The sequence below is a fragment of the Schistocerca piceifrons genome, chromosome 2 (genome assembly GCF_021461385.2).
Source record: "Schistocerca piceifrons isolate TAMUIC-IGC-003096 chromosome 2, iqSchPice1.1, whole genome shotgun sequence".
In the NCBI taxonomy this organism is placed as follows: domain Eukaryota; kingdom Metazoa; phylum Arthropoda; class Insecta; order Orthoptera; family Acrididae; genus Schistocerca; species Schistocerca piceifrons.
The window spans coordinates 255,050,915-255,064,072 of record NC_060139.1 but is presented as its reverse complement, the minus strand read 5'-3'; the positions used below and the strand labels follow the sequence as shown (position 1 = coordinate 255,064,072).

At 52.9% G+C, this 13,158-nt stretch overlaps 16 non-coding genes across 16 annotated transcripts; 3 read left to right on the top strand and 13 right to left on the bottom strand.

Annotated features, from left to right (window-relative positions):
- Positions 1-765: 765 nt before the first annotated feature.
- Positions 766-838, bottom strand: Trnam-cau. Its single transcript has one exon. It is a non-coding gene; the product is annotated as a tRNA-Met (tRNA).
- A 5,834-nt stretch (positions 839-6,672) lies between these two features.
- On the top strand, positions 6,673-6,744 carry Trnag-ucc. Its single transcript has one exon. It is a non-coding gene; the product is annotated as a tRNA-Gly (tRNA).
- A 598-nt stretch (positions 6,745-7,342) lies between these two features.
- Positions 7,343-7,416, bottom strand: Trnai-aau. The gene has a single exon. It is a non-coding gene; the product is annotated as a tRNA-Ile (tRNA).
- A 198-nt stretch (positions 7,417-7,614) lies between these two features.
- Trnae-uuc lies at positions 7,615-7,686 on the bottom strand. The gene has a single exon. It is a non-coding gene; the product is annotated as a tRNA-Glu (tRNA).
- A 305-nt stretch (positions 7,687-7,991) lies between these two features.
- Positions 7,992-8,064, bottom strand: Trnam-cau. The gene has a single exon. It is a non-coding gene; the product is annotated as a tRNA-Met (tRNA).
- Positions 8,065-8,444: 380 nt separating this feature from the next.
- Positions 8,445-8,515, bottom strand: Trnag-gcc. Its single transcript has one exon. It is a non-coding gene; the product is annotated as a tRNA-Gly (tRNA).
- A 325-nt stretch (positions 8,516-8,840) lies between these two features.
- On the top strand, positions 8,841-8,912 carry Trnag-ucc. The gene has a single exon. It is a non-coding gene; the product is annotated as a tRNA-Gly (tRNA).
- A 598-nt stretch (positions 8,913-9,510) lies between these two features.
- Trnai-aau lies at positions 9,511-9,584 on the bottom strand. The gene has a single exon. It is a non-coding gene; the product is annotated as a tRNA-Ile (tRNA).
- A 198-nt stretch (positions 9,585-9,782) lies between these two features.
- Trnae-uuc lies at positions 9,783-9,854 on the bottom strand. Its single transcript has one exon. It is a non-coding gene; the product is annotated as a tRNA-Glu (tRNA).
- A 305-nt stretch (positions 9,855-10,159) lies between these two features.
- On the bottom strand, positions 10,160-10,232 carry Trnam-cau. The gene has a single exon. It is a non-coding gene; the product is annotated as a tRNA-Met (tRNA).
- A 380-nt stretch (positions 10,233-10,612) lies between these two features.
- On the bottom strand, positions 10,613-10,683 carry Trnag-gcc. Its single transcript has one exon. It is a non-coding gene; the product is annotated as a tRNA-Gly (tRNA).
- A 325-nt stretch (positions 10,684-11,008) lies between these two features.
- Positions 11,009-11,080, top strand: Trnag-ucc. The gene has a single exon. It is a non-coding gene; the product is annotated as a tRNA-Gly (tRNA).
- A 598-nt stretch (positions 11,081-11,678) lies between these two features.
- Positions 11,679-11,752, bottom strand: Trnai-aau. Its single transcript has one exon. It is a non-coding gene; the product is annotated as a tRNA-Ile (tRNA).
- A 198-nt stretch (positions 11,753-11,950) lies between these two features.
- Positions 11,951-12,022, bottom strand: Trnae-uuc. Its single transcript has one exon. It is a non-coding gene; the product is annotated as a tRNA-Glu (tRNA).
- A 305-nt stretch (positions 12,023-12,327) lies between these two features.
- Trnam-cau lies at positions 12,328-12,400 on the bottom strand. Its single transcript has one exon. It is a non-coding gene; the product is annotated as a tRNA-Met (tRNA).
- A 380-nt stretch (positions 12,401-12,780) lies between these two features.
- Trnag-gcc lies at positions 12,781-12,851 on the bottom strand. Its single transcript has one exon. It is a non-coding gene; the product is annotated as a tRNA-Gly (tRNA).
- Between the last annotated feature and the right edge of the window lie 307 nt (positions 12,852-13,158).

The window sequence follows — 13,158 nt, the reverse complement described above, 5'->3', positions numbered from 1 at the left end:
AAATGGTAATTCAAAGACACGTACCGTTCTGATTCCAATGCCCGCTGGTTCCACAACGACTGTCCCTACATTGCCATCGGAGTGAAGGAACTTATAGGAGCCTCCCGACGTCCAAATCAGTCGGTCACGGCAATCGTCATTGATAAGTTTCACATAGACAACACTTGCCACTATCGAAAGATGAATACCAAATAGTTCGTTTGGATCTAATTTCACTACCTCTCTCAACAAACGTTCAACTTCAAGCGCTTTTGGTCGGGCAAAGCGGTTCTCGAACGTGAACTTTACGGTCGACTTTCGTAAAGAATGAGCCATGTGAACGTTGCCTGTGTACGATGGACGCTGCGCCGCTAGCACAACACTCGCCTCCTCCGCTAAGCTGCTGGACGCGGCGAGGACGTAAACAGCACGTCCGCGCCGCACGGCTTCTCAAGCCCGACTGCCACTAGACCACACCGGATGAGGCCGTTTCATTCGACCGTTCGTACGGTCGCTTGTCGCATTTCGTGTCGAGTGCCGCGTCGGCGCCCTTCTCTCTTTGCGAGCATCTTTGCACATACTGACTGGCAAGGCGCGCACCTCAAACGCCGCAGAGCAATGCTTTTGGCTTCATGCTCTGCTGGGACATGAGGAAAAGGGAAGCTGTAAGTAGCAATAACAGGAAGTAAACATTTTTCCGCTGAAGCATTGAAACGTTGTGGATAACAAACAAGAACTACGTTGGCGCCCTAGCAACAACACCACCATCAGTCACAGAAAATTAAATGCCCCGGGTGAGGATCGAACTCACGACCTTAAGATTATGAGACTTACGCGCTGCCTACTGCGCTACCGAGGCACGGGTGCACCACTGGTCCTGGAAACTGGGTAAATACCGTACCCAATATTAGACGTAGAGACACTGTACTTCCTGGGTAACGTGTTCTGTTGCTACACGCGCACTGCCGGCCCAGTTGATTGCGGTGTTGCTGCAGCTGTTGCAACGATAGGCAGCACTCCTTGTCGTTAAAGCTCAGTGCCTCGGAGGCACCTGGACACAGCAACTTGTGAGGCCAAGCCGACGCTAGTCTGCAGAACATCATGCGAGCGTCCTAGTGGGGACCGGCGAGTGCTGCGTTCTCGGTTCTTCTCAAGGGAATCCAGCTATATATTCTTGCGGATCGTGCATCTCAAGCGCGCAAGCCACACGGCAGCATTATCGCGGGAAAAGCAAAATGATGCATCGGCCGGGAATCGAACCCGGGCCGCCCGCGTGGCAGGCGAGCATTCTACCACTTTTTTTTTTTTTTTTTTTTTTTTATAGCCCTCCTTGCTCTCACCAAAATATGCCTTCATCGGCGAGCTTCAACGCTATCATATCGGTTGTGGTATACGCTCGTCGCCGACGGCTGCTCTCGTGGATCATATCGTGAAAATCAAAAAAGAAATGAAAATTCTTCCACAAACTCTAATCTTCCGTCCATCAATGAAATGCACAATAAAAGACAATGGTCCTCTGCAAACAAAGAAAATGGCAAAATAAAAGATCCATCCTAAAAGATGCCACAGACGACGAGTAACTAAAAGTCGTAGGAAAGTTCTTTCTTATACAAAAAACACACAATTAAGTTCCATGTCCATTCTCGGAGAAAAGGATGCGCGTGGAGAAGACAAATTAAAAACGCACTCCTAAGATCAGAAGAAGAAGGTAGTAAATGGGAATTAAAATAATATTGTCACTTCCATGTGGAAAACGAAATGCACCACTGCCATAAGTCAAATAAAATAAATAAAAGATAATTTTCTTCTTTAGCGCATAATTGTCTCACAGATCCATCAAAACCATCTGGTCAAATCCAAACAAAAATGATTGAAAAAAAAAACGAAAAATAAGAGATAGCCTCTTCAGTCGTAAATGGAGTTTTCAATGTATCAATTATTGAACATCTTCGCGTAACCATGTTTTAACGCCGCACACAGAAAATTGGCAAAAAGTTCGTTATAATGTTTCAGCCGCTGGACATGGGAATGTGCATCCCACAAGTATGCTAAATATGTATATACGTCCTGGACTTGGCAATCCAGAATGGCGAAGACTGTGTGACCTAAGAGCCACACCATGGTATTGTGCTTCGCGCGAGGGAAGGGTTTAAACCCTGGCGCAAGAACATCATTGACAGTCACGTGCGAGGGTGTCGTCCTGTTGATCAGAGCCACCATGACCCTACACAGTTCCCAGATGGCCGACACAAGGCCACATTGAAAGCGATGCTCCCGTATGTCTGGAACGCCGCATGCACCACAGTTGGCAGACGGCAGCAGGCGGATGTCCGAGAGACGTTGGTTAGTGGCCACCGTATTGTTAACCAGTTTATACCACTGGGACCGAACGCCGGAGGGCAACACGGAATGATGAATATTCAACCACACTTGCCGCCAGTCGGTCGCGGGGAAACGAAGGGCGAGCTTGTGAGGGGGTGGCCTCCCCACCATTGCCGCATACAGTCGGCGAACATTCCTGTTTCTGTCCAGCGCCGTTTCCAGTACGTAGCTCCGCTGCAGGTAGTAAGCTCTGACGTAGCCGAGTTGATACGGGATGCCCACCACGGACACCGGTGCGCTCTCGGAGGGCGGCCGGTAAGCGACGAGCATGGCCGCCGCCGTTCCATCCGGGCTGTTAGCTTGCAAGGTGGCCATGCGGTGCACCAGCAGCGCCGAACACTTCCTGGAAAAATCGACGAGGCCGAGTCCTCCGAAGGTGGTGTCGAGGACGCACGTTGCCGCCCGAACCTTGAAGATTTCGTGGCGCCACAGGAGCCAGTAAGCGGCCTGCGAAAATGATCGGGCGAGTGGGCGTGGAACGTCCAGGAGCTGTGCCACGTACCAGGCCTTGGAATACACGGCGCTGTTAATTAGGTCGACCTTCTGGAGGAGGGTGAGGCGTCGGCTGGCGTAAGTCTTACAAAGACCTGTCAGGAAATGGCGAATCACGCAAAGGAAGCGGGGGCCAAAGCCCATTCTGTCCATAACGTGCATCAAATAATCGTGGCTCATCCTGTCAAACGCGTTGGCAAAGTCCAGAGAAAGAACACCGGCTGAAAGCCGATGGACGGCCGAGTAAGCGATGATGTCACGATAGGTAGACGCTGCATTGAAAATGGTCCGCCTCTTAACGCCGCAGGATTGAAACGGGCAGATGACTTTGTCCATGACTGCCTGTAAGTTCGCTGCAACACATCTGGCCGCCAACTTGTAATCAGCATTCAGCAGCGTAATTGGCCGCAGATCGGTGACACGACACGGACCCCGTTTTTTGGGGATAAGAACAATGTGCCCTGCGAGAAACTGACTCGGGATGACGAAGCCGCGAAGCACTTCGTTCACCAGTACCGTAAACTTGTCCCCTACAATATCCCAGAAAGTAATATAAAATTCTGTAGGAAGACCGTCGGGTCCAGGCGACTTGCCTGTCGTGCTGGCTTTCAAGATCTGTAACACGTCCTGATTAGACACCTCTGCAACCAGCTCTTCACGGTCAGGTTCGGACATGCAGTCGACTAAGTCATGTAATAAAAGTCGCATGGCCTCCCCGTCCACGGTAGTGTCGTGAAAGAGCGAAGTATAATAGTCGGCGATATGACGTACAATTTCGTGCCGCTGCGATAAGACAATCCCCCCATCAGTTTCTAGCGCATCAATATACTTTTTGCGAGCCTGTGTCTTCTCCCGGGCAAGATGATAGAGCGATGGCTCCTCGTCATCGATGTGGCATAACGGACGGCTCCGAACCGTTAAACCCCGCGACCTTTCCCGGTGCAGCCTCAGAATCTGGGTTTTAATTTTGCTCAGGCGGAGTCTAATATTTGCGTCCGGGCCAGCAGGTGCATGGATAGCATCCTGTAAGCACTGCTGATAAAATGCTAAAGTACGCCTGTGCCAGTAATTCGTTTCTCGACTATATAATTGCGCCGCCTTCCGCAAAATTGGTTTGGCATGCGCCACCCACCACTCGATGCAGGACCCGTAAGTATGGAACTTTGTTAAACACTGCTGCCATGCGACACGTATCTCCGCACGGAGCCCTTCGGCACCCAGATGGCCGGTATTGAATTTCCAATATGCCGGAAGAGATTTCGTGCGACAGCACTGCAACCGCAAAACGCACACGTAGCCACAGTGATCACTCACGGCGACAGGCAGAACTTCGACTGCACATAAAGCGCCTGTTAGCTCCCGTGAAACGTAGATCCTATCAATTCGACTGGCCCCCCTAGTAGAAAAGTGCGTATACTGCGTCATAATGGGATGGTAGTGACGCCACGTATCACGCAAGTCCACTGCATTTAAAAGGGTAGTCAGTTCAGCACATTTTGTGGGGGTGGGGTATTGGTCAGCAGAGGCAACAACACAATTAAAATCGCCACCCAATATGATGGGGCGAGCCGTAGCCAAAAAGGGGCATATGTCCGTGGTAAAAAAACGAGCGCGTGTGCGTTTTTGATCAGTCCCCGAGGGCACGTAAACGTTGACAAATTGGACTCCCTCAATGACACACGCTAAGACACGACCATTGGGGAGAAGTTGGGCGTCCGTATGTTCAAAAGACGACTTATATAAAATCGCAGTGCCACAATTATTATCACTATTCAGATTGTAAACAACATCATAACCTGGGATATTGCTAAAAACGTCACTAGATACCTCTTGAAGAAGGGCAATACTAAAATTTCCATGAAATAAAACGTCTGTAAAAGCTGCTATCTTGTGCGCCGCTGAGATACCGGCAACGTTTAATGTCAAAACAGAAAACATACCCGTGGGGTGTGATTGCGTTGACATTTTAAGCAGATGGACAATACAGAGCAAGAGAAAAAACACCAACGAAGTGATAAAATGCCGGACTTACACGTAAACGAACAGCAGCTGGCATAAAAATGGAAATTTCAGTAGGTCTTAAAACACTGTAGTGGTTAGTAGCAATTCTACAAAAACATGGGACGACAATACACTGGACGCAGTACAAGATACAGTAGTTTCCATGTCAAGTGCAATGTAGGTGGACTCATGACAACGATGTAGGTCTTCGCACACTCTACTGGCCCCCCTCGTCCTCCTGCTGTTGCCACCACGGGCTGTGACTATCAGGTGGCGGGGGTGGTCGTGCGTCGCCCGACGACTGGGCGGCTTCCGCCTGGCCGCCGCGCGATGTTACGGCCGGCTGTGACGGCACCGAATATTTGCGCGGGCGCTGTGGTAACTGCTCACTGCCCTGTTCTAATTTGCGCTTAGCAGCAGCAATGTCCTGTTCCTTCCCGGCACTGAGAAATTGTTTCAAGTGAGCAGTGTGTGCTCGAATCTTCTCTGTCCTGGCGGGGCTGCTATTACGGGAGGAACCCTGTGACATTGGCTCACTTTCACTGCCACTCTCCGTGGCTGGCGGATTCGCGAGGGCGGCCGGGTTCGGATCCCTGACCTGTTTACCCTTGCCCCGCTGGCGGCGTTGCTTTTTACTTTCCGCTGAAGGCGTTACAGTTTCGGCAGAAGTTGGCACCGGGAGGGGCGGCGGGGGTAAAGAAGCGTCTGTTGCCTCCACCGATTCCGATTGAACGGGATCAGTATTAACAGGGCGTACGTCCCGTTCGTCATCAACCCGGTCGGTTCGGGCAGGCGGGTCCTGGACAACCTCCATTTCCTCCTGCCCGACAGTCGTGTTATTATTTTCCGCGACAGACCTGTCTTCGACAGAAGCAACGGCCGACGGTCGCACGGTCGATCGGTCGGTCGGACCGGTAAAGGATGTTCCTGCTACAATCTCACTCATAAGGGGCACAAATTTATCGCTACCACCCACAACATCTTGGCGCGGTAACTGAACAGGCCGCCGTCGAGGGCAGTCACCCCTTAAATGTTCCGTGGAATGACATACGGCACATGTCGGCGGTTGCCCGATATATGAGATCTGTGCACGAACCCCACCGATTACAAAGTAGGAAGGAATATGTTGTTTCAGGGCCATCCGGACACTACGGACACCACTAGCAACTTTATAACGGTATGCACTAGACCATTTCTCCATCGTAATGTTCAGAACGTCACCAAATCGCGACAAGGCACGAGATAAAACTTGATCAGGGCATTCAGGTGGTACATTAAAAACACGGACAGTTCGAATTCCAAACCCTGACGCCACAATTTGCACATTACTAATACTGCCGTCTGCATGTTTAAAACGGCGACTGCCACCAAATTTAGCAACAAATTTTTCACACATTCCCCAGACGTAAATTTCAAGAACAAGCAATACTGAACAAAGTCCAATTGAAAGGTGTCTACGATTTCTTCCGGTATCTTTAAGTCTTCGAATAAGCATTCGTGTATTTCAAATGCGGTAGGGCGGACAGCACTTCTATCAAAGACACACTGAACGGTGTTAGCTCTCGAAAATGTCGACATTTTGTTACTTACAAACCTTGAAAGCAGCAATCACGAAGAACGAAGCGCCAAAGTCCCGGCGACGTAAACAAAGCCGCAACCGTCCCGCTGCCCCACGCGATGCGCACAGATACGCTGTCCGAATGCGTCTGGATGTGCTCCCCTAGCCTACCTCGAAATGCGCCTGCCAGGTACGATCACCTTCGGCCGCTGCCGACAGGCGGGAAGCCGACACAGCGCGGAGGCGGGGCGCTCGCTTGTGCGGTGGTGGTGTAATGGTCAGCATAGTTGCCTTCCAAGCAGTTGATCCGGGTTCGATTCCCGGCCACCGCAGCAGGCTTTTAATTTCGCGTATGAGTACTTTTGCCACGCGCTCTTAAATTATTGTTTTTCCGGCCTCCTACTCGCTGCATACCAGCCCTTAGTGTGTCTCGACTTGTCTCGATTTTGCTCGGCTGACGCGAGAGCTGACGCTCTCAAATCGGCCTATATCAAAACGACAAGCACGAGAAACGACTGAGAGAGGTAAAGAGAGGTGAGGCTAGGCGATGGACACACAGCACGCCCCCTTCATTTCACGGTGGCGTCTCCCTGACCGAATCGGGCTGCAGCTCCGAAAACTAAGGAGAAACAAAAATAGGAAGTAAAACTGCCAATAGTACCCTGTGTTCCCATGCGCTCACCCGCCCAAGTACTGACAGGGGCCAAAGTGGTTGCGCATCGGCAATCGGACATTTTCTTTCATTTTCTCTTTATCGGTTGAGAACCAGTGTATTCAAGATATTATGGCCATTGCCGAGTGAATGATGTAGCGCTTCCCGACGAGTCGGGTTCGGATCCTCTGTCAACTTCCACGCAGGGTGATGATCTTTTGGTCATCACACTCGCCAGCTGAAATCGGCGCTGCCTTTTCGTAGTAGTAAAAGAGCAGTGGCCCGTGGGGGGATCGAACCCACGACCTTCGCGTTATTAGCACGACGCTCTAACCAACTGAGCTAACGGGCCCCAGCAGATGCAGTTGCTCAGCCCTACGCTGGAAACTGGTGGCATGAAGCCGTACACCATTTCTATGGTCGTCGTGCGTCTGCTTCCCTAGTCTATATTCTGCTGACGGTCACGAAACAGTAGCTATATTGCGAGCAGGACGGGAAACGGCCGCTCGGACAGCTCAAACTTGTCACGACTCGTGTGGAAAAAATTCCGTTCCGGTACCGGGAATCGAACCCGGGCCTCCTGGGTGAAAGCCAGGTATCCTAGCCACTAGACCACACCGGATGCGGCCGTTTCGTTCGACCGTTCGTACGGTCGCTTGTCGCATTTCGTGTCGAGTGCCGCGTCGGCGCCCTTCTCTCTTTGCGAGCATCTTTGCACAGACTGACTGGCAAGGCGCGCACCTCAAACGCCGCAGAGCAATGCTTTTGGCTTCATGCTCTGCTGGGAGAAGAGGAAAAGGGAAGCTGTAAGTAGCAATAACAGGAGGTAAACATTTTCCCGCTGAAGCGTTGAAAAGTTGTGGATAACAAACAAGAACTACGTTGGCGCCCTAGCAACAGCGCCACCATCAGTCACAGAAAATTAAATGCCCCGGGTGAGGATCGAACTCACGACCTTAAGATTATGAGACTTACGCGCTGCCTACTGCGCTACCGAGGCACGGGTGCACCACTGGTCCTGGAAACTGGGTAAATACCGTACCCAATATTAGACGTAGAGACACTGTACTTCCTGGGTAACGTGTTCTGTTGCTACACGCGCACTGCCGGCCCAGTTGATTGCGGTGTTGCTGCAGCTGTTGCAACGATAGGCAGCACTCCTTGTCGTTAAAGCTCAGTGCCTCGGAGGCACCTGGACACAGCAACTTGTGAGGCCAAGCCGACGCTAGTCTGCAGAACATCATGCGAGCGTCCTAGTGGGGACCGGCGAGTGCTGCGTTCTCGGTTCTTCTCAAGGGAATCCAGCTATATATTCTTGCGGATCGTGCATCTCAAGCGCGCAAGCCACACGGCAGCATTATCGCGGGAAAAGCAAAATGATGCATCGGCCGGGAATCGAACCCGGGCCGCCCGCGTGGCAGGCGAGCATTCTACCACTGAACCACCGATGCTGGGGCCAGCGGCAACTTCACGCTGCTTCCCGAGCAGATGTCTCAAGGGAAAGTGGGACTGCCGTCAAGCGCCGTAGCATTCTGTGGAGAAGATGCTGCAGACGCTGAATCCTGCACTGCACTGCTTAAAAATGCCGCCAGAACGCGGTCCTCGCCGGCGCCGACTCTTGCCAAAGGATGCGAAATGTGCGCGGATACGCTGTCCGAATGCGTCTGGATGTGCTCCCCTAGCCTACCTCGAAATGCGCCTGCCAGGTACGATCACCTTCGGCCGCTGCCGACAGGCGGGAAGCCGACACAGCGCGGAGGCGGGGCGCTCGCTTGTGCGGTGGTGGTGTAATGGTCAGCATAGTTGCCTTCCAAGCAGTTGATCCGGGTTCGATTCCCGGCCACCGCAGCAGGCTTTTAATTTCGCGTATGAGTACTTTTGCCACGCGCTCTTAAATTATTGTTTTTCCGGCCTCCTACTCGCTGCATACCAGCCCTTAGTGTGTCTCGACTTGTCTCGACTTTGCTCGGCTGACGCGAGAGCTGACGCTCTCAAATCGGCCTATATCAAAACGACAAGCACGAGAAACGACTGAGAGAGGTAAAGAGAGGTGAGGCTAGGCGATGGACACACAGCACGCCCCCTTCATTTCACGGTGGCGTCTCCCTGACCGAATCGGGCTGCAGCTCCGAAAACTAAGGAGAAACAAAAATAGGAAGTAAAACTGCCAATAGTACCCTGTGTTCCCATGCGCTCACCCGCCCAAGTACTGACAGGGGCCAAAGTGGTTGCGCATCGGCAATCGGACATTTTCTTTCATTTTCTCTTTATCGGTTGAGAACCAGTGTATTCAAGATATTATGGCCATTGCCGAGTGAATGATGTAGCGCTTCCCGACGAGTCGGGTTCGGATCCTCTGTCAACTTCCACGCAGGGTGATGATCTTTTGGTCATCACACTCGCCAGCTGAAATCGGCGCTGCCTTTTCGTAGTAGTAAAAGAGCAGTGGCCCGTGGGGGGATCGAACCCACGACCTTCGCGTTATTAGCACGACGCTCTAACCAACTGAGCTAACGGGCCCCAGCAGATGCAGTTGCTCAGCCCTACGCTGGAAACTGGTGGCATGAAGCCGTACACCATTTCTATGGTCGTCGTGCGTCTGCTTCCCTAGTCTATATTCTGCTGACGGTCACGAAACAGTAGCTATATTGCGAGCAGGACGGGAAACGGCCGCTCGGACAGCTCAAACTTGTCACGACTCGTGTGGAAAAAATTCCGTTCCGGTACCGGGAATCGAACCCGGGCCTCCTGGGTGAAAGCCAGGTATCCTAGCCACTAGACCACACCGGATGCGGCCGTTTCGTTCGACCGTTCGTACGGTCGCTTGTCGCATTTCGTGTCGAGTGCCGCGTCGGCGCCCTTCTCTCTTTGCGAGCATCTTTGCACAGACTGACTGGCAAGGCGCGCACCTCAAACGCCGCAGAGCAATGCTTTTGGCTTCATGCTCTGCTGGGAGAAGAGGAAAAGGGAAGCTGTAAGTAGCAATAACAGGAGGTAAACATTTTCCCGCTGAAGCGTTGAAAAGTTGTGGATAACAAACAAGAACTACGTTGGCGCCCTAGCAACAGCGCCACCATCAGTCACAGAAAATTAAATGCCCCGGGTGAGGATCGAACTCACGACCTTAAGATTATGAGACTTACGCGCTGCCTACTGCGCTACCGAGGCACGGGTGCACCACTGGTCCTGGAAACTGGGTAAATACCGTACCCAATATTAGACGTAGAGACACTGTACTTCCTGGGTAACGTGTTCTGTTGCTACACGCGCACTGCCGGCCCAGTTGATTGCGGTGTTGCTGCAGCTGTTGCAACGATAGGCAGCACTCCTTGTCGTTAAAGCTCAGTGCCTCGGAGGCACCTGGACACAGCAACTTGTGAGGCCAAGCCGACGCTAGTCTGCAGAACATCATGCGAGCGTCCTAGTGGGGACCGGCGAGTGCTGCGTTCTCGGTTCTTCTCAAGGGAATCCAGCTATATATTCTTGCGGATCGTGCATCTCAAGCGCGCAAGCCACACGGCAGCATTATCGCGGGAAAAGCAAAATGATGCATCGGCCGGGAATCGAACCCGGGCCGCCCGCGTGGCAGGCGAGCATTCTACCACTGAACCACCGATGCTGGGGCCAGCGGCAACTTCACGCTGCTTCCCGAGCAGATGTCTCAAGGGAAAGTGGGACTGCCGTCAAGCGCCGTAGCATTCTGTGGAGAAGATGCTGCAGACGCTGAATCCTGCACTGCACTGCTTAAAAATGCCGCCAGAACGCGGTCCTCGCCGGCGCCGACTCTTGCCAAAGGATGCGAAATGTGCGCGGATACGCTGTCCGAATGCGTCTGGATGTGCTCCCCTAGCCTACCTCGAAATGCGCCTGCCAGGTACGATCACCTTCGGCCGCTGCCGACAGGCGGGAAGCCGACACAGCGCGGAGGCGGGGCGCTCGCTTGTGCGGTGGTGGTGTAATGGTCAGCATAGTTGCCTTCCAAGCAGTTGATCCGGGTTCGATTCCCGGCCACCGCAGCAGGCTTTTAATTTCGCGTATGAGTACTTTTGCCACGCGCTCTTAAATTATTGTTTTTCCGGCCTCCTACTCGCTGCATACCAGCCCTTAGTGTGTCTCGACTTGTCTCGACTTTGCTCGGCTGACGCGAGAGCTGACGCTCTCAAATCGGCCTATATCAAAACGACAAGCACGAGAAACGACTGAGAGAGGTAAAGAGAGGTGAGGCTAGGCGATGGACACACAGCACGCCCCCTTCATTTCACGGTGGCGTCTCCCTGACCGAATCGGGCTGCAGCTCCGAAAACTAAGGAGAAACAAAAATAGGAAGTAAAACTGCCAATAGTACCCTGTGTTCCCATGCGCTCACCCGCCCAAGTACTGACAGGGGCCAAAGTGGTTGCGCATCGGCAATCGGACATTTTCTTTCATTTTCTCTTTATCGGTTGAGAACCAGTGTATTCAAGATATTATGGCCATTGCCGAGTGAATGATGTAGCGCTTCCCGACGAGTCGGGTTCGGATCCTCTGTCAACTTCCACGCAGGGTGATGATCTTTTGGTCATCACACTCGCCAGCTGAAATCGGCGCTGCCTTTTCGTAGTAGTAAAAGAGCAGTGGCCCGTGGGGGGATCGAACCCACGACCTTCGCGTTATTAGCACGACGCTCTAACCAACTGAGCTAACGGGCCCCAGCAGATGCAGTTGCTCAGCCCTACGCTGGAAACTGGTGGCATGAAGCCGTACACCATTTCTATGGTCGTCGTGCGTCTGCTTCCCTAGTCTATATTCTGCTGACGGTCACGAAACAGTAGCTATATTGCGAGCAGGACGGGAAACGGCCGCTCGGACAGCTCAAACTTGTCACGACTCGTGTGGAAAAAATTCCGTTCCGGTACCGGGAATCGAACCCGGGCCTCCTGGGTGAAAGCCAGGTATCCTAGCCACTAGACCACACCGGATGCGGCCGTTTCGTTCGACCGTTCGTACGGTCGCTTGTCGCATTTCGTGTCGAGTGCCGCGTCGGCGCCCTTCTCTCTTTGCGAGCATCTTTGCACAGACTGACTGGCAAGGCGCGCACCTCAAACGCCGCAGAGCAATGCTTTTGGCTTCATGCTCTGCTGGGAGAAGAGGAAAAGGGAAGCTGTAAGTAGCAATAACAGGAGGTAAACATTTTCCCGCTGAAGCGTTGAAAAGTTGTGGATAACAAACAAGAACTACGTTGGCGCCCTAGCAACAGCGCCACCATCAGTCACAGAAAATTAAATGCCCCGGGTGAGGATCGAACTCACGACCTTAAGATTATGAGACTTACGCGCTGCCTACTGCGCTACCGAGGCACGGGTGCACCACTGGTCCTGGAAACTGGGTAAATACCGTACCCAATATTAGACGTAGAGACACTGTACTTCCTGGGTAACGTGTTCTGTTGCTACACGCGCACTGCCGGCCCAGTTGATTGCGGTGTTGCTGCAGCTGTTGCAACGATAGGCAGCACTCCTTGTCGTTAAAGCTCAGTGCCTCGGAGGCACCTGGACACAGCAACTTGTGAGGCCAAGCCGACGCTAGTCTGCAGAACATCATGCGAGCGTCCTAGTGGGGACCGGCGAGTGCTGCGTTCTCGGTTCTTCTCAAGGGAATCCAGCTATATATTCTTGCGGATCGTGCATCTCAAGCGCGCAAGCCACACGGCAGCATTATCGCGGGAAAAGCAAAATGATGCATCGGCCGGGAATCGAACCCGGGCCGCCCGCGTGGCAGGCGAGCATTCTACCACTGAACCACCGATGCTGGGGCCAGCGGCAACTTCACGCTGCTTCCCGAGCAGATGTCTCAAGGGAAAGTGGGACTGCCGTCAAGCGCCGTAGCATTCTGTGGAGAAGATGCTGCAGACGCTGAATCCTGCACTGCACTGCTTAAAAATGCCGCCAGAACGCGGTCCTCGCCGGCGCCGACTCTTGCCAAAGGATGCGAAATGTGCGCGGATACGCTGTCCGAATGCGTCTGGATGTGCTCCCCTAGCCTACCTCGAAATGCGCCTGCCAGGTACGATCACCTTCGGCCGCTGCCGACAGGCGGGAAGCCGACACAGCGCGGA